Raw genomic sequence first — 27,184 nt, forward strand, 5'->3', positions numbered from 1 at the left:
TTCCATCCCCATGTCAGAAGCCCCTGCTATGTGGTGGTGGGAAAAGAGAGGTACTCTGCCCCTGCTGACACAGCTTGCAACCACCTACATCTGTGTCCAAGCCTCCTCCACCCCCAGTGAGAGGGTCTTTTCTACAGCCGGGGACACTATAAGTCAGGAGAGATCCCGACTCCTGCCGGAGAAGGCAGATATGTTGATTTTTCTGCATAAGAACTGTTAGGATAATTTTCTAGGTTCTTTAACTCTTTCAGTGCCACGCCTGGTTTTCCGTTTTACCGCTTGAATGCCACCATCGGCGCCAATGTTAACGTTAATATCGCCTAATCTATGTTTTAAATTATGGCTATGTGTCTAATCTGCCCATCGCATTATCAAAGACTATTTTCCAGTCAGTGCTGTGAAGGCAGATTGTTTTTTTATCGCATCGTTTCCGTTTCAGAGCAGTTAGAAAAACCCCTGTTTTGATATAAAAAAACAGCTCATTCTGGAGCATTCTATGAAAATCGTCTTTTAGTGGAATATTCCACAACGTTGATATTCGTCGGCCTTTTTATGAATCGTTTTCAAATAAACGCTAGATGATCAATATTATACGTGCACGCAAGCACATTACGGCCGCGCACTGATAATCGCTCCGTTGATTTCCTCACAGACTTTTACAGTGAAACCGAAAGAAGACATTTCACAAAACAGCTTATAACTTCATCAAACTTACTCCGATTATCCTACCACTGATAACATAGAGTCCTTACCTGACATCAGATGGTATCCAACTGGTATATTCCAATTCCTGATCACCATTCGGAAAAATCGATACGTGTATGGATCCAACGCGACACTGTAGATCTCCATGATCCGCAGGGATCTGAGGCTCCAGAATGAACTGTGGTAACCCCGGCTGGATCAGTGAACTGGAAAATGTGGAGTACCGGATTTTTTTCCCCATTCATTTTCATTGAGTCCATTCCAAAATCACTTATGTCATCTGGGAGACGACAGGGGGCGCTTTTTTCCACAGTGATCACCGGCGCAGCTCGGCTATACTCGGGTAGGCTCGGGTGATGCAATAATTTTTCAGATCGCAAAAACAAACAAAAAAAAAATCTGAGAAATCTCGTGAGTGGCACGCAACCACCTATAAAAAAAACCAGAGAAATCTCGTGAGTGGCACTGAAAGAGTTAATCTTGTTTGTTTGAACTTCTGTTAGCCTTTTGCATTTGTTGTTTATTATAAAAAGTCTATAATTCAGAGTCAGACACATTTAAAACATTGTTGCTGCTGTTGCTGAAGAAATTATATTCATTTATTATATTTATTTATAAAGTTATATAAAAGAACATTGCTGCTGCTGTTGCTGAAGAAATTATATTTATTTATAATACTTATTTATAAAGTATTAAGTTGTATAAATAATAAAGCAATGTCGATTCTGTTCTTAATTAATTGTCTTTTTTTCGTGCAAAAAAAATAATCAAAAAGAACCGATAAGAGTATCGATAAAGTACCGAACCGTTAAGCAGTATCGATAAGAGTAGTAGTATCGATAAAATCCTAACGATACCCATCCCTATACGTGCACGCAAGCACATTCGCGCCGCGCACGGATAATCGGCGCGTTCATTTCCTCTTGGACTTTTCCAGTGAAACCGAAAGAGCCCATTTCACAAAACAGCCTATATCTTCATCAAAATTTGTCTGATTATCCTAACACTGATAACATAGATTCCTTACCCGACATCAGATGTTATCCAACTGGTATATTCCAATCCCCGATCACCATTCGAAAAAATCGATAAGTGTATGAATCCAACGTGTATACAGTGTAGAGCTGCCGTGATTACCGCATTACCGCGGTATCGCTGTTACATCACGGCCACCGCAGAGTAGGCTGAATACCGCGTCACCGCTGTTTTTTATAATAATAATAATAAATTACCCTCCTCTCGTTGGGCTTGCGGCTCTGCAGATATACCCTACTCCTCTATCGAGGTTCCAAGCGACCCTATTGGGTACCAGAAAAGTCACGTGAAACATTGCAGACCACTGATTGGTCAGAAGAGAGACGCGTCACACGTTGTAGCGTCATGCAGTGTGTTACCACCAATCGGCAAGCGCGTATTCGTTTTTTACGTCCTGAATGTCAGCTCATCACAACACGGCTAATAACGTTAGCTTTAACTCTCCGCCGGAGTGGACTACCATCGCTCCTCAGGAGTACTAAACGAGACATAATGATTTTACTGTCTCCAACGAATGTTATAATAAAAGCCCTTCGTTCTATACACTTGTCTGATTGAAAACTTTATTAACAGACCGCAGAATGGGACAACTCAGCACGCTCTGAGCAAAGAAAGGAACTGAGATATGAATAGAGTATTGCTTGCCTTGAGATGGTCCGGTAAATACGCTGATGTTATTGAACGTATAACTATATAATGTTATTGCCACAAAACGAATGCCTTTATTATAAAGTAGTAACTTTATAGTAATAATAAGAAGAAAGGGTCAGGGGGGTTAGGGGTAACCACCCCTGCCCGCGACACCGAGTGAACTGCGCACGACCAGAGGGGAAACTTCGAATCCGTGTTTCACTTTCAATAACTAATGCGTGCTTGCCGAATCCCAAACAATATTCATGCTGCAAAGTCATCCTCTAAAGATAGACATTTAGACTAGAGGCAGGCTATATGCTATAAAGAGTAGACTACTACTAAAAAAAAAATGCATTCAAACTTTTTTTTTTTTTCTTTTTTTGTGCGTGCGGTAATAACCGCGGCGGTAGGAAATATTTTGCAAATTCGTGCGGTAAGGAAAACATCAGTACCGCGGCAGCTCTAATACAGTGCAGTACATGATTCCGTGGGGCTGAGAGGCTCCAGAATGAACTGTGGTAACCCCAGCTGGATCAGTGGACTGGAAAATGTGGAGTACCGGATTTTTTTCCCCATCCATTTTCATTGAGTCCATTCCAAAATCCCTTATGTCATCTGGGAGACGATAGGGGGCGCTCGGGTAGGCTCGCGTGATGCAATATGATTTCAGATCGCAAAAAAAAATAAAATCCAAGAAATCTCGTGAGTGGCTTTCAACATAACTATTGGAAACCCGATATATCTCGTGTGTGGCAGTTAAAGTGTTAAGGCCATGAGTAGGTAGGGAATTTATTTTATTTAATTTTTTTATTTTATCTCTTCCCATGGCGACTATGGATAGGGAATTTCTTTATTTAATTAAAATGTTCACGACAACATGGATGCATGTACTCTTCCAGCATGTTTAATATCCATAATACTAAAGGTTTGACTAAGATTTTTATGAAACATTATTGATTTTTTTTTTTTTTTTTTTTTTTTAAACTCATAAAATAAATTGGGTCGCACCTAAATCGGCAGGGTCAGGCCTGTACGCTGCGACGAGATCGTCGCAAATTGCCCCCTAATTTGGCCGGTGCGAATGAAAAATTATATCTACTCGCAAGCTTGCGAATAGTGATTTCACCCCTTCATTCGCATTTCACTACACTAACATTAGCCTACAACCAGGGCTGTACAGGCGACATAATGTTGCGGTTGTAATTTCATTAGACAGACCAGCGCGGACATTTAATAACATGCAATTTAATTGACACGAGCAATGGGCTAACGTTAGCTGGTGGTCCCGAGTGAAGCAGGGACGGCGGAGCTATAGGCTAACGTTAGCTGGTGGTCCCGAGTGAAGCAGGGACGGTGGAAAAGTGAGGAAAGGGGGTGGGTTATATTGACAAGTGACAACGCTTGACAACAGAAGTTTAAACATAACTTCATATTTATTAGTTATTCGTTTCTGTATATCATCCACTGTGACTTTCCATCTCCGTGTTAGACTCTTCCCGTTTACATTCGAGTGTGACGTCATCACCTACGGCAGCTTAGACGATCAAAACGCGAACCTAGAACAAAACCCGGGGGGGGGGGGGGGGGGGGGGGGGCTGGCTCTCTTGTGCGTTCTCGCCCCCTCTCTCTCTCGCTCTCTCTCTACATTCAATGATTTAAAGTAGCCAAACGTTACAGACAGTATAAATACTAACTGGATAGTTGATGATAAACATTTAATTTCATTATCTGAAATATTCTAAAATCATTAAGTCTGCTATAAGCCATTATCCCTTTGTGTGTAATTATTATTTTCTCACAGTAGTATATATATATATATATATATATATATATATATATATATATATATATATATATATATATATGCGTGTGTGTTTGGCTAAAGTGGATAGAAAACACAGTACTGTGCAAAAAAAGGGCACCCAAGAGTTTTTATATAAAATAGTCTTAGATGTAAATAAATTTTTTTATTAGTGTGTCAGTAGACTACTCTTAGTACATTTTCATTAAATTATTTTTTAAAGCATCTTCATGGTTTAATAATGCAAACATATGTTGCAGGGACTTATTATAATCATCATATTGGCGTGACTGTATGCATCAAAGGGTTAAATCAAGCATTTTTAAGTGCTTTAGGAAATGTCAAAATATTGCGATATATATTGTGTATCGTGATATGGCCAAAAAATATCGCAATATCATTTAGAGGCCATATCGCCCAGCCATACTATAATGGTAAAATAGTTATTAAAAAATTTGTCCCTAAAAAATATTATTTGCCCCTAAATTTCTCATTTAGGGGCAAGTGTGCCCCTAGTGAAAAAGCTTAGCGTACAGCCCTGAGGGTCAGTCGGCAACCGGAACCAAACCATTATTTTTGTTAGGCCCTAGATGCCCTGGCTCTACCCAGACGCCATGGATCTACCTAGACGCCCTGGCTCTACCCAGATGCCCTGGCTCTACCTAGATGCCCTGGCTCTACCCAGACGCCCTGGCTCTACCCAGATGCCCTGGCTCTACCCAGACGCCCTCGCTCTACCTAGATGCCCTGGCTCTACCCAGACGCCCTCGCTCTACCTAGATGCCCTGGCTCTACCCAGACGCCCTCGCTCTACCTCTACCCAGACGCCCTGGCTCTACCCAGACGCCCTCGCTCTACCTCTACCCAGACGCCCTCGCTCTACCTCTACCCAGACGCCCTCGCTCTACCCAGACGCCCTTGCTTAAAATAATGTATCTTCTGGGCTTACATTTGGTTTGCAATGCCTCAAAGAGATTTAGGCGGCGGTTACACCTTTCGTTTCATTTTCGTTTCATTGTCATACGAGTTTCGCCGCAACGCGGCAGCCTCGAGTCACACTTTCGTTTTTGTCACCTGAGCACAGTTGATGTAGTACACTGCCGTGGCAGTAGGTGGCAAACATGAAGGCAATTTCAACCAATCAGAACTTGAATGTGCCTGCAAAGTAAATGTCAACAAGGCGGGCGCCACCATCTTTTGCCTAGTTACCCAATGCAGCACTTCTTTTTCAGCAAAGTCTAATAAAAGTGCAATAAACAAAACGGATACATTCACTGTGTGTTCTGCCTGTCATTTGTTGATGAAACAAAACTAACATCAACACAAGTGACCAACAAGAGCGGATAGTTTAGTCTAAAAAAAGATCGGTAGCTACATTGTTAGCTGCATGCTAATGTCAATGGAATTTGCCATTATAACAGTATAGCATTGTGGCTAGAAGCTAACATTAGCTCACGCTAGTTAGCCAGCACCAAACTGATGATATCGGGAGCCATCAGTAGTTAGATAACATTAGAGACAACGCTGTGTATTAAACAAAGGTGAATAGATGACTGGGCCATTTTGTTTAATGCTTGTTAAGTTGAAAGAGGAGCTTTGAGCTAACATGGTCCGATAGCTCACGTTAGCCAGCTGCTCATGCAATCGGTAATGCTAGCAGAATGAATGGATGTAAACTTTATTTAACATATTGCATATGGGTACAATACAATACGGCTCAATACAAACAATTGTTAAGGGAATGCAGACTGTTGTAGCTTGGACTGGGGTCCTTATAACAATAACTTGACAACACATGGTAGCTGCAGCTATTGGGACACGGAGCTATGTCCCAAACACACACACACCCACACACACACTGTTGTCACCGGAAGGGCACGCAGATGGTATCTACTGCGCATGGGCGTTTTCGCAACAACGGCTCCGTGCAGACTACACGGCTGTTGTCGGCGCGTTTTTTAGGGGTTCTCCAAAACGCAAACACAATTTAGCGTTTCAGCCGTATCCACCAAAAAACGCCAAAAAACGCATTTCTGTGTAAAAGGGACATGAAACGTATTCAAAAACGTATAAAAACGAGCACAAAAACACTGTGTGTAACTCCCGCTTTAGAATGTTTTCAAAATGAACTGCAGGTTCTACAAATGTAACCCCCCCCCCCCCCCCCTGAGCCCTGAAACAGCATAGTGCACCTTAGTATTTAAATTGATCCCTGCCACCTCTGCGGGGGAAGATAACAAGTGATCACAATCACAAGACCAAAGCATTCCTTAAAGCCCCAGAGTGTGTCCGTTCTGTTCTGTGGCCAAGGGTCTCATTCCTCTGGCCAGTTCATGTGGAACTGGTCACAGCAGTGGTTGATACTGGGGCATAAAAAAAATTGTTTGGTTCCTGTTGGTTGTCAGTTAAGGCCATGAGTAGGTAGGGAATTTATTAATTTTTTTTATTTTATCTCTTCCCACGGCGACTATGGATAGGGAATTTCTTTATTTAATTAAAATGTTCACAACAACATGGATGCATGTACTCTGCCAGCATGTGTAATATCCATAATACTAAAGGTTTGACTAAGATTTTTATGAAACTTTATTGAAAAAAAATATATATATTTTTAACTCATAAAATAAATTGGGTCGCACCTAAATCAGCAGGGTCGGTCGGCAACCGGAACCAAACCATTATTTTTGTTAGGCCCAATGTAATAAAAAAAAGTCAACCAACGAACAAGATTCTTGTACCGGATCTCCTATCTGGTAAACAAGAATACCTTGAAGACTCTAACAGGTGCACTCATTCAAGGGTACTACGACTATGCTTGCACCTCATGGTACCAAAGCACCTCAAAGGCGCTAAAAACTAAATTACAAACATCACAAAACAAACTGGTCAGACTACTGCTTGACCTTACTCCTAGAACCCACCTCACCCCTGCCCACTTTGACAACCTAGGATGGCTTAGAATAGACGACAGAGTACAGCAACTTGCAATGGGCCTGGTCTACAAGATACACTACACAACTAAGGTACCCATGTACATGTCAAATTACTTACCAAAGGTCAGTGAATACCACGACACCAGAGGGAGCTCCACAAATCATGTGAAACCCAGATTCGGCTCAAACAAGGGCAAAACACATTTCGCAATTATGCCACATCAATGTGGAACGTAGGCTTGGGCGGTATGACGGTATTACGGTATACCAGGGTATTTCGAAATCCCGTCGGAATGATTTTCAATACTGTGACGTCACAGACTGCGCCAAATCACAGATGCGCTGCTTGTAGTGCACAGCACATGCCAGCAGAGGGCAGGGCAGTCTGTCTTTCAGTCAGAGCTCAGCAGAGCCACGCGCGTGTTCCTTGGATGAATGTGGACTCTGGGACACGCTGTTTGGGTACCGGTAAGTAAGTTATGTTACGGTTAAGCGTATGGAAGATGAACGTACGAGTTATGAATGCCGGGAGTGTATGTTTGGTAAACCATTCCAGTTCGACTGTGTGTGCGTATTGGCTTGGTGATTCACTACAGGGGTTTAACGGCTTAAAGGCCCACTTTCAGGTTGAATTTTGTTCAATAAACAATGTGGACTAGGCCAACCGTGACTTTCATGAAGAGGGGAAAAGAAGTTTAGAAATTTACCCAGTTTTAGCGTTTTTATCAAACATTTTGTCCGCCCAACCATGCATATTTTAATCCATGTTTCATAGCGTGCGCGTGTCATCTTAATGATGACGTCACACAAGGTATCAGGGCAACGAGGGGCGCTGAGAATCACACGCAGGTAGTGGCAGGAAGCAAAGAGCCTTCTTGTTACTACTAGCTGAGGATCTAGTATCTGTTTCACCTAACACTATTGCTCCGTGATCATAGCTATTTATCTCTAAAGCTAACCACTATTTGTAAAAGTCACAACCATGTTACCATATTTGTAAATACTAGGGCTGTCTTAAATACTTCAAATTCAGCCATTGGGTGGGTGGCGCTGCTGAGCGTATGGTTGGGCATCGTTTGGATTTGAACGATTCCGGTTCCGATTCTCCATATCGATCCTGTTCTAACCGATTCTTGATTCCGATTCTTTGAGGTGCAGGTCAAAACAGGTCACAGCTTATTTCGCAGGATAATTTACATTTTTTAGACTATTTAAAAAAAAAAATCATACTATTAACATTTTCAGTTTGCCTTGATACAGTTTAATTTGGTTGCTGTACTGTAACTAGGGTATTAATTAACACTTTGACTGCCGGGAACCGTCTTTAGACGTCTTTGCTGGCCATGCTAAAGTTGCCGGAGGACGTGTTACGTCGTCCTTATATCAATATTTCAAAAATCTGCGATCGGATTCATATGTCCCCTCCGCTGGCCTGAGATCCACCAGCAAGACCCACTGAGCTCTCTGGCGGTTCAGGAGCGCCATCTGGTGGCCGATCGGCGCAATCGCCAAACAGGATGTTGCATAGAGGTTGTCCTAGACGTCCGTAGTACTTCCGGGCGCTCGCTATAGGTCATGGGACTCTGGCTCGTCACGCTACATGGTGATCGATTGGCAATAACTCGATAAACAACATGATTTGGACGTATATACCATTATACAAGCTGGAGATGGACCGGGTAAAAATATATCCCATAATGATAAGATTTCTACTCTACGATGATCGCCCAACGGCGCGCGGAGACTGGGGTGAGTTTCAGCGTGTAACGTTACCGTCTTCGATACTAACTGCTATTATCAACATTTGACCCACATTAGATGATTGGTATAACGCTGCCCACGGAATTATAAACGCCCCCTCGCCCATCCGGTCAACATCAGATGACGTGTAGTAACTTCTAGAAGTACGTCTAGTTGGAATTTTTTATATCGCGCTGATTGCCATCAAACTGTATTTCATCATCAATATAATGCATTTGGGGCTATATATCACGTTCTGGAGAAAGCTGCAGAAAGAGATGAAAACATACTTATACATTAGACCATACTTTACTATGAATATGTGAATGAAAAAGTTTAACGTTGCTACACAATGAACAATACATATAGGACTTTGAATGGGCCCTAATAATGGCAATGTAGCAATAGAATTTAAAAAGTTATAGCCCTGCAAAGAAGGGGACTTTCTCCATAGACAAATAGCGCTGGCAATCTATGGTATATCATGAATTTAACCTTAGGCAGCCAAAGTGTTAACAAAGTAAAAAAAAAATAAAATAAAAAAAATTTAAGAATCGAAATTAAGAATCGAAATGCAACTTCTGGCTCGAACGACCAACAACTTCACACTCAAGCACCTAGAGGGACTGGTAAAGACAGCAGAAGAGGCCTATTTTCAGTGGAAGCGATGGATCCCTTCAGATGGGCAGCTTCATTTTCAGAATCGCCTAAAGCATCTCAAACTCCACGTTCCCAGATTGGTTGCCAAAATGGCCGACATTATACAGGCCAGTGCAATAGAGGAGGCAGAGAGGACACCGGCACCATCACCACACACACACCCAATGCCAGCCATCAGGTTGAAGCCAACAGCCCTTCCCAGGTTCACTGGAAGTAAACGATACTTCTATAGGTGGAGGAAGGATTGGGAAGCACTCCAGAGGCAGGGTGAGCCAACAGGAGGTGAAAAAGGTCGAGTTACTCGACAGTCTAGAATGACAAGATCATGAGGGACCTCCGCCTCAGCACCTACAACACCGCAGATGATATCTTCCGTGTCCTAGGAAACCGCTATGGCAACCAAACGGCAATTGCCATTGAAATAGTGGAGGAGTTACAGAGAATACCAGCTGTCAGAAGTCATCAGCCACGGAAAATAGTTGAACTTATCCAAGCTGTGGAGAAGGCGCTTCAAGACCTGAGTGATCTTGGCGATACAGGTGCTATCAAGAATCCACTGGTAACAAAATCCATTGAAGGAAAACTCCCAGATTCTCTAATAAAGGAGTGGCTTGTCTATGTCGCTGATGGGAGAAATGCTGTGGCACCAGCCAATCGGTTTGACAGTCTCTTGGCATTCCTCAAAGAGCAAGAGAGCATATATGAGCAGCTCGAGCAGCTGAGGGATGAAGAGCCAAGTAGAAAGGCGACCAGGGCTGAGCCAAGGTTTGCCAGAACAAGATCTACCAAGTCAGACAACGACCAAGGGTGCATAGTCTGTGGAGATGGAAAGCACAAGAGGAAGCTATACTTTTGCAACCAGTTTCGAGCGCTCAAGTTGGCAGATAAAAATAATGCACTAAAAAAGCTACTGGCTAAACTGCTAAATTGCTAATTGCCAAATGCAAATAGTAGAACCATATAAAGACCATCTACTGGCTAAAAATGGCTGAAGTAGGAAGGAATGCAAAAAACCTTTGAATATCAATAAATGGAGAAAGAAGGTCATTCTTGACTCTCGGTCTGGTTCTGGAGTGAAATCCAGTTAACCCTTCGGGTGAGCAAGCAAACATCCTACCAAGTTTGGGATAGAGCAAAAGGTCAATATTCAAAAAACACATACAACTTGACAGTAAGTTAGGAACCGGTTCCTATTAGAATCGGTTTTCGGTGCCCAACCCGCCTGAGCGGTCCCCAGACCGGACCTGATAGCGCCGCTGGCTCTGCGGCTCTGCAGTTGCATACTATTGGGATTAGTTCATCGCTTCGTTGGGAGGCGGAGATTGTCATTGGTTTCAGCGATCACGCAACGTTGAACCCCACGATAATGTTGCCGTCTCTCTCTGCCAAATTTCTCAGTTCTTCGCTTGATATAATTAATACAAATGTCCAATATAACGGAATTCGTTAGCTCATAAAAATGTGATTATAAACAGACTGCTGTATAATGTCGGGCCGACTGCCCACAGACACCTATTTGATTTCAAGTCAGCAGCAGCACGGAGTCTCGAGGGACTTATTTTATTTGGAATATATTAATGACTGTATACGCAAAAGTAGCCTAGTTTTAAGTTAAAATATTATAAATCGACATGCCTTGAGGATGTCATTCTTTATATAGCCTGCCTATCAATTGTTTTTAAGCTCAATAAACTGACCGGAATTTCTCACATTTGTCCGGGAGATTGAAATCATCCAGGACACGGAGACCGGCCCCAATATTTTCTAACGGAAACCCTGGTCACGGCACTGATAGCGTCTGATAAGCTTTTTGATTGGCTCCATACATGTTATTCGTGCATGGACATTTTTAACCCTTTCCGAGTGGAATTTCCGGCATCAAATGGAAAAAAAATAATGAAATTAGATATCAATGATGTAAACTACCCATAATTGAAGAGTAGGGTTTAACCTGCAAGTGGCACTTTAAGCTGGGTTTTGATCATCAGTTAATCAATGCAGAATCAATTGTGTGCGTCTGCATGTGTAGTTGTGTACTACTGTTGTGAGTTTGAGAGTCACATTGGTCTAATTTCAGCCTCCATTATACGTTATTTGTTCCGTATGACTCGTTTCATGTGTGTCTCAAATGTGCGCGCTGATTTGTTTAAGTTGGTAACACGGGTCGCTAAGGAATTTAGGTTCGAGGTTGAAGAAAGTGCACTTTTAGGTTGAAAGAACGGCCCCAATGTCAACGTGTTTCAATATAAGCGGTATGTATGGTGATAACGAGTATATTGTTAACTTAGCTCCGCCCCGCTCCCCCCCCCCCCCCCCCCTGATGAAAATGAAAGTCATACCGTCAGCAAGGTATGACGGTATGAAAAAAATTATACCGCCCAAGCCTAGTGGAACGCCCTACCCTCAGCTGTAAAGGAATGTGAATCACTACCCACTTTCAAAGAGCACCTACGGGAGACTGCAATTCGAAAATGTACTAACCCCCTCCAATGTACAGTAAATGTCCTAACCCAATAATACACGAGACCCTCTTCTTGGGACCAAGTAAGGTTTCGTGGATAATCCAATGTACACCCGCCTACCCCCCCCCCCTCCCCAGTGACCCCACCCACCTCCAATGTACAGTCCCCCCCCCCCCCCCACCTACCCGACCTCCTCCAATGTACAGTTTCTACGTCAAATGTATATACTCTTTTGTATCACAAACAGTACTGTATTTGTAAATCTGGTATATCATAAATGTAGATGTAGCAGTACTGTCTATCTGTATGTCATGTATGATGAATTGAAAATGGGGGACCCTGATGTAAACAAGACGAAAGTCTCTCTGGTATGCATCTTGTAACTGAGGGGTACAATTCCCTGACTGTATTGTTAGATATGATATTTAATACCACTACCTCATGTACTTTAACTTCTGGCCACCCAGTACAAGATATAAGTATGATGAACACTTTCCCACCTGATGAAACGAATCCACACAAATGTACCAAATCGAAGGTTTAATACAGCAAAGGGTGTATACAACGATCACTTAATTACATTTATGATTTGAAATATGAAATATGCACTTTTATGGCAAATGAGTATTCGTAGGTAAATCAACATTGAATGTCCAATCTCTGGTTGCGCAGGGAGTAAGTATACAACCTGGAATATTTAGGAAACGATAGCGATGGTACTTAAATGATTATAGCTGGATACACTAAGGGGGGGGGGGGGGGTCCCGCTGGTTGTAAGACAGTAGGAGGGGGGGGTTAGAGAAGCCGCTGGCGGTATCCCATCTGGCCGACGGTGTCTTGGGAGAATCCAAAGTCTTGGACACGGTGCCCACAGAACCTCGGACCGCAGACGAATACAGCTGGACCCTCTGTGGAACGGTATCTGCCGGTCCACAACGGAGAGACGTGAGGCGACCTCACGTGTAGAGCGCCGTCTCACCTGGAGTCCTCTCCGGGGGGTAATTCCAACACTCCGCAGTGTTGGCCTTTATCCATGGAATAATCAAAGCACACAAAGCATAATCCAAGCCGTGGAAGGCTCGCCGTCGTCCGGGTAGAGTAATCCAATATACAGGTCCAGTCGCTCTTGGCCCGGAGCTCCTCGGATGCAATCACCACTAGGGGTCTGACCAGCCTGGTTAAGCGTCCAGATAACGTCAGGAACGATGGGGGTACTGATAACTTTAGAACTCTAACCGAACGATGCACCATACATAAATAGACTATTATTAGCTTAATAGAATACGTCCAACTCGACGGTATAGTGCCAAACTATGACTATTCAACTATTAATCTACACGATATCTCAATGCCTATTCTGGGCCAAGTAGGCCTTACTACACCGCACGTGCGTCGTGGGGAGGCTTTGCGTCTGTCACTCTGTTGGAGGGTAAAGAACTGGACTAAAAGGAAAGTTCTACTTTACTTGCGCCATATATATATGCGCTATGAACAAATAGTACCATTCGTATTTCGCCCGACGTATTACTGCGCGGAACCGGGGGTTGCCACGACATGTTAGGCGGCACGATTGAACTTGGACCTAGGGGTATGGCAACCTGGCGCCAGGTTCTCGTCCAATGGTAGAATGAAACTATTATGGGCTGTTTAGTAGACTAAAGGGATATTCAATGCATATTGTACAAGGAATATACAGGGGATATCAAACGATATACAAATACTATTTAAATATATATATATAAATAAATATACATATTCGGTTTAATCTGATCCTTCACAACACATCTCCTTAACAATTGTGTGTATTGAGCTGTACTGTCTGTATTGTACCCATTCTGCAATCTCTTAATAAAATGTTCAATCAATCAAACCTACGGGCGGCTGCAATTCGAAACTGGCCTGTATGTTGTCACTATGAATTGAAAATGGGGGACCCTGATGTAAACAAGACAAAAGTATTTCTCTGGTCTGCATCCCCTTAACAATTGTTTGTATTGAGCTGTACTGTATTCTACCCATTCTGCAAACTACATTCTGCAAGTTTTCAATCAATCAATCCCAAAGATCTAGTCAAATTAAATGCAGATGTGGGTTTTAATTCTGGATTAGTTTTCAATCAATCAATCAACTATAGAGGTTGGAAATGAGTCCAACCCCTGCACTAACGGTACAGACGAGAACATCACAATTTGCACTAAAACTATCATTTTTTTAATGCGCTAACGCGCTGATTGCCGTTTTATTCACCCTCCGGGCTAATATACATGACACACATAGCCTGCTTTGTTTTAACAAACGTTGGAGTGTAATTTCAATGGTAATGCGAAGTGACGTCGTCCACGTTCAAACACATTCATCACTACGTTAAATCAGAAACGAACATACTTACAGCATCATCTGAAGAAAACACAATCGATAAAAATCCGTGGTTGAACAGGAATGCCGCATGGTGTCATTTCGTAAGTTCCTCAACTTCCATCTGATCCACACAAGCAGGACAGATATCTTCCTCCAAGCAGCTGTACCTATAGGCCACACCTCCGGAGAACAGAACAAAAGAAAGGGAAGAGGATAGCCTGAGAGACAGTGTTGTGATTTAATGTAAAATATTTTATTTATGTATATACTGCTAATTTGCAGGTTTATTTATTATTATTATTATTATTATTATTATTATTATTATTATTATTATTATTATTATTATTATTATTATTATTATTATTATTATTATTATTATTATTATTATTATTTATTATTATTATTATTATTATTATTATTATTATTATTATTATTATTATTATTATTATTATTATTATTATTATTATTATTATTATTATCATTAGTATGTAATAATAGAATAGAACAAAAGAAAGGGAAGAGGATAGCCTGGCTGAGAGACAGTGTTGTGATTTAATGTAACATATTTTATTTATGTATATGTTGTACTGTATTGTACATACTGCTAATTTGCAGGTTTATTTATTATTATTATTATTATTATTATTATTATTATTATTATTATTATTATTATTATTATTATTATTATTATTATTATTATTATTATTATTATTATTATCATTAGTATGTAATAATAGAATAGAACAAAAGAAAGGGAAGAGGATTATAGCCTGAGAGACAGTGTTGTGATTTAATGTAAAATATTTTATTTATGTATATTTTGTACACCTAATTTGCATGTTTATTTATTATTATTATTATTATTATTATTATTATTATTATTATTATTATTATTATTATTATTATTATTATTATTATTATTATTATTATTATCATTAGTATGTATTTATTATTATTATTTGTTATGTTTTTGTAGCCCTGTGTGAAATAATATCATGCCATTAAATAAATACAGTTAATTCATTCCAATCGAGTTTCATTAAAACGACTTACACAAATAGAGAACAACGTATATTATTTAATTTGTTCAATATAGTGTAAGATGACAAAACTGGTCGTGGGAGGGGCAGGACGAGAGGTGTGTGAGTGGGCGAGAGAGAGAGAGAGAGAGAGAGAGAGAGAGAGAGAGAGAGAGAGAGAGAGAGAGAGAGAGAGAGAGAGGGAGGAAATACATCCTGTTAGAGGGGAAATACATCCTGTTAGAGAGGAAATACATCCTGTTAGAGAGGACATTTTCAAAGAGACTTTGAAAACATGGACAATAACTCAAAACTCCCATACCTACTGAGAAATACAAGAATGTGCAAACACAGCAGCAAGATTTGTGAGCTGCTGTGACAAGAAAAGGACATCCAACGGAACACAACCACCATAAAGACTGTACAAGAAATTCCGTCTGTAATGTACTGATTTCTTTTGTTTTCTCTGTTTGATTGTTTTGTTTGGCTTTGGCAATGTAAACGTATGTTTCCCATGTCAATAAAGCCCATTTGAATTGAGGGAGAGAGAGAGAGAGAGAGAGAGAGAGAGAGAGAGAGAGAGAGAGAGAGAGAGAGAGAGAGAGAGAGAGAGAGAGAGAGAGAGAGAGGGGGAGAGAGAGGGGGAGAGAGAGGGGAGAGAGAGGGGGGGGCACAGAGAGAGGGAGGGAGAGAGAGTGAAAGAGAAAGGGGGGGCAGAAAGAGGAGAGAGAGAGAGAGAGAGGGGGGCATAGAGAGAGAGGGACAAGAAATGAGGGGGACAGAGAGCGAGAGGGAGGGAGGATTTCCCCCCGGGAATTCAACGTTGTCTTTTGAATCTCTGGTCAGCTGGCTCATAATATATATATATATCAATCTAAAGGACTTGGGCTGTTTGATACTCTTCAACCATACCTGTTTAACCATTGGCTGGAATCCAATAGCGCTGACAGCATGCCTTTCTGTGACATATAAAAGACACTTGTATTTTCTTGTTCATGACACAACTTCTCGTGCTCTCAAGCTGAGTAGATGATGTCCACACAGCTGTGTATCCTCCCCCCTCCCCCGCATCTCAGCCCCTCAACTCCAGGAACCCCCTCCCTCCCCCCGCAACTGCCTATCCCCTGCTTCCTGGTGCAGCCTGTCTGCCCCCCACAGCTCGACAACCCGCCCCTCCCCCAACACCTGTGACCCCCACACTCCACAGTAGGCCTTTCACAACGGCCGGGCTCCGTGCCGGAGCCGGTTCCCGAACGTAATCTCAAACGTTCACACCGGGAATAATTGGTTCGGAACATGAAAAATCTGTGCTCAGTGTTTTCTTAGAGGGCCGAACTAAAGCCTCCGTCATGTTCCGAACCAATTATTCCCGGTGTGAACGCGCAAACCGGTTCGAGATACGTTCGGGAACCGGCTCCGGCACGGTGTGAAAGGCCTAATTGTGTACCTGTGCAGACCAGGTAAATGGCTGCGTTTATATAGTGCTTTTATCCAAAGTGCTTTACAATTTGTTCCTCACATTTTTACCCATTTTTACCCACTCACGGCGGAGGCAACCATGCAAGGTGCCAACCTGCTCACCGGAAGCAATTAGGGGTTAAGTGTCTACCTCCTGAGCCACTGTCGCCCCCATGAATAAACAGCTGAATAAAATTCATGCAGGCAAGTGTAACCCAGGGTTCAGATTCATAACTATTTAGTCATAGGGACATAAATAGTTAATGCTATTAGGTAACAACTTTCTAGAACGTAAAACATTCTAGAACCACCGTATGATGTCATGATAGAAGGTTCTGGAACCTTTGTGAAATGTCACTGTACGATGTCATAATAGAACGTTCCGGAACATTTTGGATTCCTATATAAACAGGCGATTCCTCAATCACTCTCTTCTCCTCGACATCCGAACCAGCAGCACCGACCAGACGGACGGGACTAACCAACAGACTGAAACCTGCCAGTCTCAACCAGCATCCCGGAGCAGTCCAGACCACCCATCACCACGTGTGCCCAAGCGGGACGAGGTGGTGTGCCGGACCGATACCCGATGGCGAGCCAACCCCGGAACATTTGATATGCCAATGCCAGCCTGATGTGAATACCCCTGATGCTCAACTATTGTTACGCCAACAGTCCGGTAGGATTGAACTGAACGAGACTACAAGGACTTCCAAGGGCGGCGACCCCGTTCACCATGTTATTTTGATATTGTATTTTGTATTTGATTTGATTTAACTTGATATATGGGTACGGATATTCTCCTATAAGAAGGGGTAATTAAAGGGTAAATGCTTAATCACAGTATGATGTCATAATATAACATTCTAGAACATAGAACCTTCTAGAACGTTTGTGGTGCTGTCATAATAGAACATTCTAGAACATTGAACCTTCTAGAACGTTTGTGGTGATGTCATAATAGAACATTCTAGATGACATATTGATTATAGCTGAATCCCTGATCGTTTTCCTGTAAAGAAAGAGGGTTTAAAGGGCCAATTCACCTAATAAGGTATTTGCATTCCCTGATAAACTGATATAGATTTACCGATGATAACCTCAGAGACGTCTGAACAAACCCCAATGTGTTGATCCAATCGACCTAGGACTTGATATCGAACTAACCCTCCCGAAAGGAGAGGTTACTGAAAGAACCTAAAAGGGATACTTCAAAGCATTACTTGTACTTTACGTCTGTATGTATTATTACTGTTTAGCTAGCGCGCTTTTAATTAAAACACCGGTTATTGTTATAACTCTGCCTCTGGTCTACTATTCTTTTAATTGTGCATATTACTCCTCTCCTCATTCGAACCTAGAACCTAGAGGAGTATATCACAGTTAACTGGATTAGTCTTTAAGTCAGAAACTTAAATAGCGTGTAGCGATGGAAGTAGTTCAAACTAGCAGCGTGAAAATCCCTAATTCAGTCATAGTCAGCGGTATAACTGATATCACGCAAGCACTCTCCAATCTCCGACTAGACACGACCAACGCTAGTTACATCATTAGAGACTTAGCCAGCGTTTATGTACCTGTAGTCAGCAAGACGGCTACACAGACTTATCTCTCAGACCTAAAGGAGATAGCGAAACAGAGTGGCGAAGACCGCACGGAAGTCCTCAAGAGAGAACTCTCCACCATCGGCGACGGCCTCACCCTGAACGATCCTGACCCCCAAACAGACGAAGAAACAGGTGGGGAATTATTCGGAATGGCAGACCAGCTGATGACCCAATATCGAGAAAAGAGATGGAAAGAATACAACAGTTAGCGAAAAGACACCTCCCTGAACCAGAGCACACACACATGAGTGAAGACATCGTTAGAGCCATCTGCGACAGACACTTAGTTCGCGAAGGGATCGACAACGGCTCTAAAGAGACACCATCCAGCCTTGCCTCGGTGGTATCACTTGCCCTCCACCAAATATCAGGACCTGCAACCGATGTGTACGGCGTAAGGTTCCACAAGAGAGAGCTGCCCCGTTGGTGAACATCACAGCCACACGACCACTTGAGTTGCTGTGTATGGACTTTCTCAGTCTGGAACCAGACTCCAGTAACACAAAAGACATCTTGGTCATTACGGACCACTTTACGAAATACGCATTAGCGATCCCTACCGCAAATCAAAAAGCGCGGACAGTCGCTAAATGCCTGTGGGACAACTTCATTGTCCACTATGGTATCCCGGAGAAGCTCCACAGCGACCAAGGTGCGGATTTCCAATCCTGCACAATTAGAGAGCTGTGTGAGCTAGATGGCATCAAAAAGATACGAACTACCCCGTACCATCCAAGGGGAAACCCAGTAGAACGCTTCAACAGGACCCTGCTTAATATGCTGGGCACCTTGGAGAATCAGAAGAAGAGCCATTGGCGAGACTATGTCAAACCTCTAGTACACGCCTACAACTGTACTAAGAACGACACTACTGGATTCACCCTGTATGAACTGATGTTCGGGCGATAGCCAAGATTGCCTGTGGACATAGCCTTCAACTTACCTGTCAACTACCAGCCAGGCTCACACTCGCAGTACGTCCGCAGTCTGAGATCCCACCTTGAAGCAAGTTACAGAGTAGCTACAGAAAATGCACAGAAGACGGCGGACCGCAACAAAGCAAGATTCGACAAACGAGTTGTTGAGTCTACCCTGCAGGAAGGTGACAGGGTTCTCGTCAGGAACGTCCGCATCAGAGGAAAGCACAAGCTAGCAGACCGGTGGGAAGCAGATATCTATATTGTAGTGAAACACACTGGAAATGTCCCAGTCTATGTAGTGAGACCTGAAACCAGAGATGGTCCACTACGAACGCTCCACCGAGACCTACTGCTACCTTGCGGCTTCCTTCCTACTACCCCTGTGGAAGATGGACCTACTGTAAAAGACAAACCTAAGCGACCAAGAACTCGACAGAGCCCAAGAGAAGAAAGCTTGAATGAATCAGAGGGAGAAGAGCCAGATGATGACTATCTTGATCTCCCTTATCACTATGACCATGGAGGTCTAGTGGTGGAAACACAACCCTTTCCAGTGTCCACTGTCGAGCACGACCCCTCAGACGCAGTCATTCTTCCTGAGGGAGCTCCAGGGACAACTGATGACAACTGATGCCAAATTTATGTAGCACTTGTGTCACTAACAGTAACACAAAAGACATCTTGGTCATTACGGACCACTTTACGAAATACGCATTAGCGATCCCTACCGCAAATCAAAAAGCGCGGACAGTTGCTAAATGCCTGTGGGACAACTTCATTGTCCACTATGGTATCCCAGAGAAGCTCCACAGCGACCAAGGTGCGGATTTCCAATCCCGCACAATTAGAGAGCTGTGTGAGCTAGACGGCATCAAAAAGATACAAACTACCCCGTACCATCCAAGGGGAAACCCAGTAGAACGCTTCAACAGGACCCTACTTAATATGCTGGGCACCCTGGAGAAACAGAAGAAGAGCCATTGGCGAGACTACGTCAAACCTCTAGTACACGCCTACAACTGTACTAAGAACGACACTACTGGATTCACCCTGTATGAACTGATGTTCGGGCGACAGCCAAGATTGCCTGTGGACATAGCCTTCAACTTACCTGTCAACTACCAGCCAGGCTCACACTCGCAGTACGTCCGCAGTCTGAGATCCCACCTTGAAGCAAGTTACAGAGTATCTACAGAAAATGCATAGAAGACGGCGGACCGCAACAAAGCAAGATTCGACAAACGAGTTGTTGAGTCTACCCTGCAGGAAGGTGACAGGGTTCTCGTCAGGAACGTCCGCATCAGAGGAAAGCACAAGCTAGCAGACCGGTTTGAAGCAGATATCTATATTGTAGTGAAACACACTGGAAATGTCCCAGTCTATGTAGTGAGACCTGAAACCAGAGATGGTCCACTACGAACGCTCCACCGAGACCTACTGCTACCTTGCGGCTTCCTTCCTACTACCCCTGTGGAAGATGGACCTACTGTAAAAGACAAACCTAAGCGACCAAGAACTCGACAGAGCCCAAGAGAAGAAAGCTCGAATGAATCAGAGGGAGAAGACCCAGATGATGACTATCTTGATCTCCCTTATCACTATGACCATGGTGGAAACACAACCCTTTTCAGTGTCCACTGTCGAGCACGACCCCTCAGACGCAGTCATTCTTCCTGAGGGAGCTCCAGGGACAACTGATGACCCGACGACACTGAACAAGACTATCCCATCCGCAGTGAGACCTACTGAAGGCAGTTTAACTGACCCAGATACAGCGGATCGGGAAAATTACTTACCTGACATGGATCAGGAAGAGAAGAACCTACCTGACAAGACCTTACCAGTTATGAGTTCAGAGGAGAACAATACTAACATGAATGAACTGGAAACCGAACCAGATGGACAGGAGAATGTCCAAGACGAGGTGGAAAAAGAAAACGAAAGAGAGGTCATAGATGAACAGCCAAGAAGGTCGACAAGACATAGAGAACCTCCAAAAATCCGGACTTATCACCGACTAGGAAACCCACTAGTAACGATAATCCAGTCACTATTCCAGAGTCTAAGCTCAGTACTCGCAGACTTTTTAGATGACTCCGACTCCCCAGAACCCCATAGGATTGTGATAATGTAGTCCTGGGATAATATGCACAGGGACGTGCATTAGGATAGAAGGGGAGGATGTAACCTAGGGTTCAGATTCATAACTATTTAGTCATAGGGACATAAATAGTTAATGCTATTAGGTAACAACTTTCTAGAACGTACCACCGTATGATGTCATGATAGAAGGTTCTGGAACCTTTGAAATGTCACCGTATGATTTCATAATAGAACGTTCCGGAACATTTTGGATTCCTTATTTAAACAGGCGATTCCTCAATCGCTCTCTTCTCCTCGACATCCGAACCAGCAGCACCGACCAGACGGACGGGACTAACCAACAGACTGAAACCTGCCAGTCTCAACCAGCATCCCGGAGCAGTCCAGACCACCCATCACCACGTGTGCCCAAGCGGGACGAGGTGGTGTGCCGGACCGATACCCGATGGCGAGCCAACCCCGGAACATTTGATATAACTCAAGGCTAATGCCAGCCTGATGTAAATACCCCTGATGCTCAACTATTGTTACACCAACAGTCCGGTAGGATTGAACTGAACGAGACTACAAGGACTTCCAAGGGCGGCGACCCCGTTCACCATGTTATTTTGATATTGTATTTTGTATTTGATTTGATTTAACTTGATATATGGGTACGGATATTCTCCTATAAGAAGGGGTAATTAAAGGGTAAATGCTTAATCACAGTATGATGTCATAATATAACATTCTAGAACATAGAACCTTCTAGAACGTTTGTGGTGCTGTCATAATAGAACATTCTAGAACATTGAACCTTCTAGAACGTTTGTGGTGATGTCATAATAGAACATTCTAGATGACATATTGATTATAGCTGAATCCCTGATCGTTTTCCTGTAAAGAAAGAGGGTTTAAAGGGCCAATTCACCTAATAAGGTATTTGCATTCCCTGATAAACTGATATAGATTTACCGATGATAACCTCAGAGACGTCTGAACAAACCCCAATGTGTTGATCCAATCGACCTAGGACTTGATATCGAACTAACCCTCCCGAAAGGAGAGGTTACTGAAAGAACCTAAAAGGGATACTTCAAAGCATTACTTGTACTTTACGTCTGTATGTATTATTACTGTTTAGCTAGCGCGCTTTTAATTAAAACACCGGTTATTGTTATAACTCTGCCTCTGGTCTACTATTCTTTTAATTGTGCATATTACTCCTCTCCTCATTCGAACCTAGAACCTAGAGGAGTATATCACAGTTAACTGGATTAGTCTTTAAGTCAGAAACTTAAATAGCGTGTAGCGATGGAAGTAGTTCAAACTAGCAGCGTGAAAATCCCTAATTCAGTCATAGTCAGCGGTATAACTGATATCACGCAAGCACTCTCCAATCTCCGACTAGACACGACCAACGCTAGTTACATCATTAGAGACTTAGCCAGCGTTTATGTACCTGTAGTCAGCAAGACGGCTACACAGACTTATCTCTCAGACCTAAAGGAGATAGCGAAACAGAGTGGCGAAGACCGCACGGAAGTCCTCAAGAGAGAACTCTCCACCATCGGCGACGGCCTCACCCTGAACGATCCTGACCCCCAAACAGACGAAGAAACAGGTGGGGAATTATTCGGAATGGCAGACCAGCTGATGACCCAATATCGAGAAAAGAGATGGAAAGAATACAACAGTTAGCGAAAAGACACCTCCCTGAACCAGAGCACACACACATGAGTGAAGACATCGTTAGAGCCATCTGCGACAGACACTTAGTTCGCGAAGGGATCGACAACGGCTCTAAAGAGACACCATCCAGCCTTGCCTCGGTGGTATCACTTGCCCTCCACCAAATATCAGGACCTGCAACCGATGTGTACGGCGTAAGGTTCCACAAGAGAGAGCTGCCCCGTTGGTGAACATCACAGCCACACGACCACTTGAGTTGCTGTGTATGGACTTTCTCAGTCTGGAACCAGACTCCAGTAACACAAAAGACATCTTGGTCATTACGGACCACTTTACGAAATACGCATTAGCGATCCCTACCGCAAATCAAAAAGCGCGGACAGTCGCTAAATGCCTGTGGGACAACTTCATTGTCCACTATGGTATCCCGGAGAAGCTCCACAGCGACCAAGGTGCGGATTTCCAATCCTGCACAATTAGAGAGCTGTGTGAGCTAGATGGCATCAAAAAGATACGAACTACCCCGTACCATCCAAGGGGAAACCCAGTAGAACGCTTCAACAGGACCCTGCTTAATATGCTGGGCACCTTGGAGAATCAGAAGAAGAGCCATTGGCGAGACTATGTCAAACCTCTAGTACACGCCTACAACTGTACTAAGAACGACACTACTGGATTCACCCTGTATGAACTGATGTTCGGGCGATAGCCAAGATTGCCTGTGGACATAGCCTTCAACTTACCTGTCAACTACCAGCCAGGCTCACACTCGCAGTACGTCCGCAGTCTGAGATCCCACCTTGAAGCAAGTTACAGAGTAGCTACAGAAAATGCACAGAAGACGGCGGACCGCAACAAAGCAAGATTCGACAAACGAGTTGTTGAGTCTACCCTGCAGGAAGGTGACAGGGTTCTCGTCAGGAACGTCCGCATCAGAGGAAAGCACAAGCTAGCAGACCGGTGGGAAGCAGATATCTATATTGTAGTGAAACACACTGGAAATGTCCCAGTCTATGTAGTGAGACCTGAAACCAGAGATGGTCCACTACGAACGCTCCACCGAGACCTACTGCTACCTTGCGGCTTCCTTCCTACTACCCCTGTGGAAGATGGACCTACTGTAAAAGACAAACCTAAGCGACCAAGAACTCGACAGAGCCCAAGAGAAGAAAGCTTGAATGAATCAGAGGGAGAAGAGCCAGATGATGACTATCTTGATCTCCCTTATCACTATGACCATGGAGGTCTAGTGGTGGAAACACAACCCTTTCCAGTGTCCACTGTCGAGCACGACCCCTCAGACGCAGTCATTCTTCCTGAGGGAGCTCCAGGGACAACTGATGACAACTGATGCCAAATTTATGTAGCACTTGTGTCACTAACAGTAACACAAAAGACATCTTGGTCATTACGGACCACTTTACGAAATACGCATTAGCGATCCCTACCGCAAATCAAAAAGCGCGGACAGTTGCTAAATGCCTGTGGGACAACTTCATTGTCCACTATGGTATCCCAGAGAAGCTCCACAGCGACCAAGGTGCGGATTTCCAATCCCGCACAATTAGAGAGCTGTGTGAGCTAGACGGCATCAAAAAGATACAAACTACCCCGTACCATCCAAGGGGAAACCCAGTAGAACGCTTCAACAGGACCCTGCTTAATATGCTGGGCACCCTGGAGAAACAGAAGAAGAGCCATTGGCGAGACTACGTCAAACCTCTAGTACACGCCTACAACTGTACTAAGAACGACACTACTGGATTCACCCTGTATGAACTGATGTTCGGGCGACAGCCAAGATTGCCTGTGGACATAGCCTTCAACTTACCTGTCAACTACCAGCCAGGCTCACACTCGCAGTACGTCCGCAGTCTGAGATCCCACCTTGAAGCAAGTTACAGAGTATCTACAGAAAATGCATAGAAGACGGCGGACCGCAACAAAGCAAGATTCGACAAACGAGTTGTTGAGTCTACCCTGCAGGAAGGTGACAGGGTTCTCGTCAGGAACGTCCGCATCAGAGGAAAGCACAAGCTAGCAGACCGGTTTGAAGCAGATATCTATATTGTAGTGAAACACACTGGAAATGTCCCAGTCTATGTAGTGAGACCTGAAACCAGAGATGGTCCACTACGAACGCTCCACCGAGACCTACTGCTACCTTGCGGCTTCCTTCCTACTACCCCTGTGGAAGATGGACCTACTGTAAAAGACAAACCTAAGCGACCAAGAACTCGACAGAGCCCAAGAGAAGAAAGCTCGAATGAATCAGAGGGAGAAGACCCAGATGATGACTATCTTGATCTCCCTTATCACTATGACCATGGTGGAAACACAACCCTTTCCAGTGTCCACTGTCGAGCACGACCCCTCAGACGCAGTCATTCTTCCTGAGGGAGCTCCAGGGACAACTGATGACCCGACGACACTGAACAAGACTATCCCATCCGCAGTGAGACCTACTGAAGGCAGTTTAACTGACCCAGATACAGCGGATCGGGAAAATTACTTACCTGACATGGATCAGGAAGAGAAGAACCTACCTGACAAGACCTTACCAGTTATGAGTTCAGAGGAGAACAATACTAACATGAATGAACTGGAAACCGAACCAGATGGACAGGAGAATGTCCAAGACGAGGTGGAAAAAGAAAACGAAAGAGAGGTCATAGATGAACAGCCAAGAAGGTCGACAAGACATAGAGAACCTCCAAAAATCCGGACTTATCACCGACTAGGAAACCCACTAGTAACGATAATCCAGTCACTATTCCAGAGTCTAAGCTCAGTACTCGCAGACTTTTTAGATGACTCCGACTCCCCAGAACCCCATAGGATTGTGATAATGTAGTCCTGGGATAATATGCACAGGGACGTGCATTAGGATAGAAGGGGAGGATGTAACCTAGGGTTCAGATTCATAACTATTTAGTCATAGGGACATAAATAGTTAATGCTATTAGGTAACAACTTTCTAGAACGTAAAACATTCTAGAACCACCGTATGATGTCATGATAGAAGGTTCTGGAACCTTTGAAATGTCACCGTATGATGTCATAATAGAACGTTCCGGAACATTTTGGATTCCTTATTTAAACAGGCGATTCCTCAATCGCTCTCTTCTCCTCGACATCCGAACCAGCAGCACCGACCAGACGGATGGGACTAACCAACAGACTGAAACCTGCCAGTCTCAACCAGCATCCCGGAGCAGTCCAGACCACCCATCACCACGTGTGCCCAAGCGGGACGAGGTGGTGTGCCGGACCGATACCCGATGGCGAGCCAACCCCGGAACATTTGATATAACTCAAGGCTAATGCCAGCCTGATGTGAATACCCCTGATGCTCAACTATTGTTACACCAACAGTCCGGTAGGATTGAACTGAACGAGACTACAAGGACTTCCAAGGGCGGCGACCCCGTTCACCATGTGTTATTTTGATATTGTATTTTGTATTTGATTTGATTTAACTTGATATATGGGTACGGATATTCTCCTATAAGAAGGGGGAATTAAAGGGTAAATGCTTAATCACAATATGATGTCATAATAGAACATTCTAGAACATAGAACCTTCTAGAACGTTTCTGGTGCTGTCATAATAGTACATTCTAGAACATTGAACCTTCTAGAACGTTTGTGGTGATGTCATAATAGAACATTCTAGATGACATATTGATTATAGCTGAATCCCAGATAGTTTTCCTGTAAAGAAAGAGGGTTTAAAGGGCCAATTCACCTAATAAGGTATTTGCATTCCCTGATAAACTGATATAGATTTACCAATGATAACCTCAGAGACGTCTGAACGAACCCCAATGTGTTGATCCAATCGACCTAGGACTTGATATCGAACTAACCCTCCCGAAAGGAGAGGTTACTGAAAGAACCTAAAAGGGATACTTCAAAGCATTACTTGTACTTTACGTCTGTATGTATTATTACTGTTTAGCTAGCGCGCTTTTAATTAAAACACCGGTTATTGTTATAACTCTGCCTCTGGTCTACTATTCTTTTAATTGTGCATATTACTCCTCTCCTCATTCGAACCTAGAACTGTGCCCGTGGCG

General features: G+C 43.5%; 1 protein-coding gene across 1 annotated transcript in view; it reads right to left on the reverse strand.

Moving 5' to 3' along the window:
• amn1 (antagonist of mitotic exit network 1 homolog) overlaps nucleotides 1-14,470 on the reverse strand; it is a 160,138-nt gene extending 145,668 nt beyond the window's left edge. The window contains exon 1 of the mRNA XM_084335450.1: nucleotides 14,359-14,470. The gene's annotated coding sequence lies outside the window, so the exon portion shown is untranslated. The remainder of the gene's footprint in view (nucleotides 1-14,358) is intronic.
• Between the last annotated feature and the right edge of the window lie 12,714 nt (nucleotides 14,471-27,184).

The sequence above is a fragment of the Notolepis coatsorum genome (assembly GCF_963971535.1).
Source record: "Notolepis coatsorum genome assembly, chromosome: 18".
Taxonomy (NCBI): Eukaryota; Metazoa; Chordata; class Actinopteri; order Aulopiformes; family Paralepididae; genus Notolepis; species Notolepis coatsorum.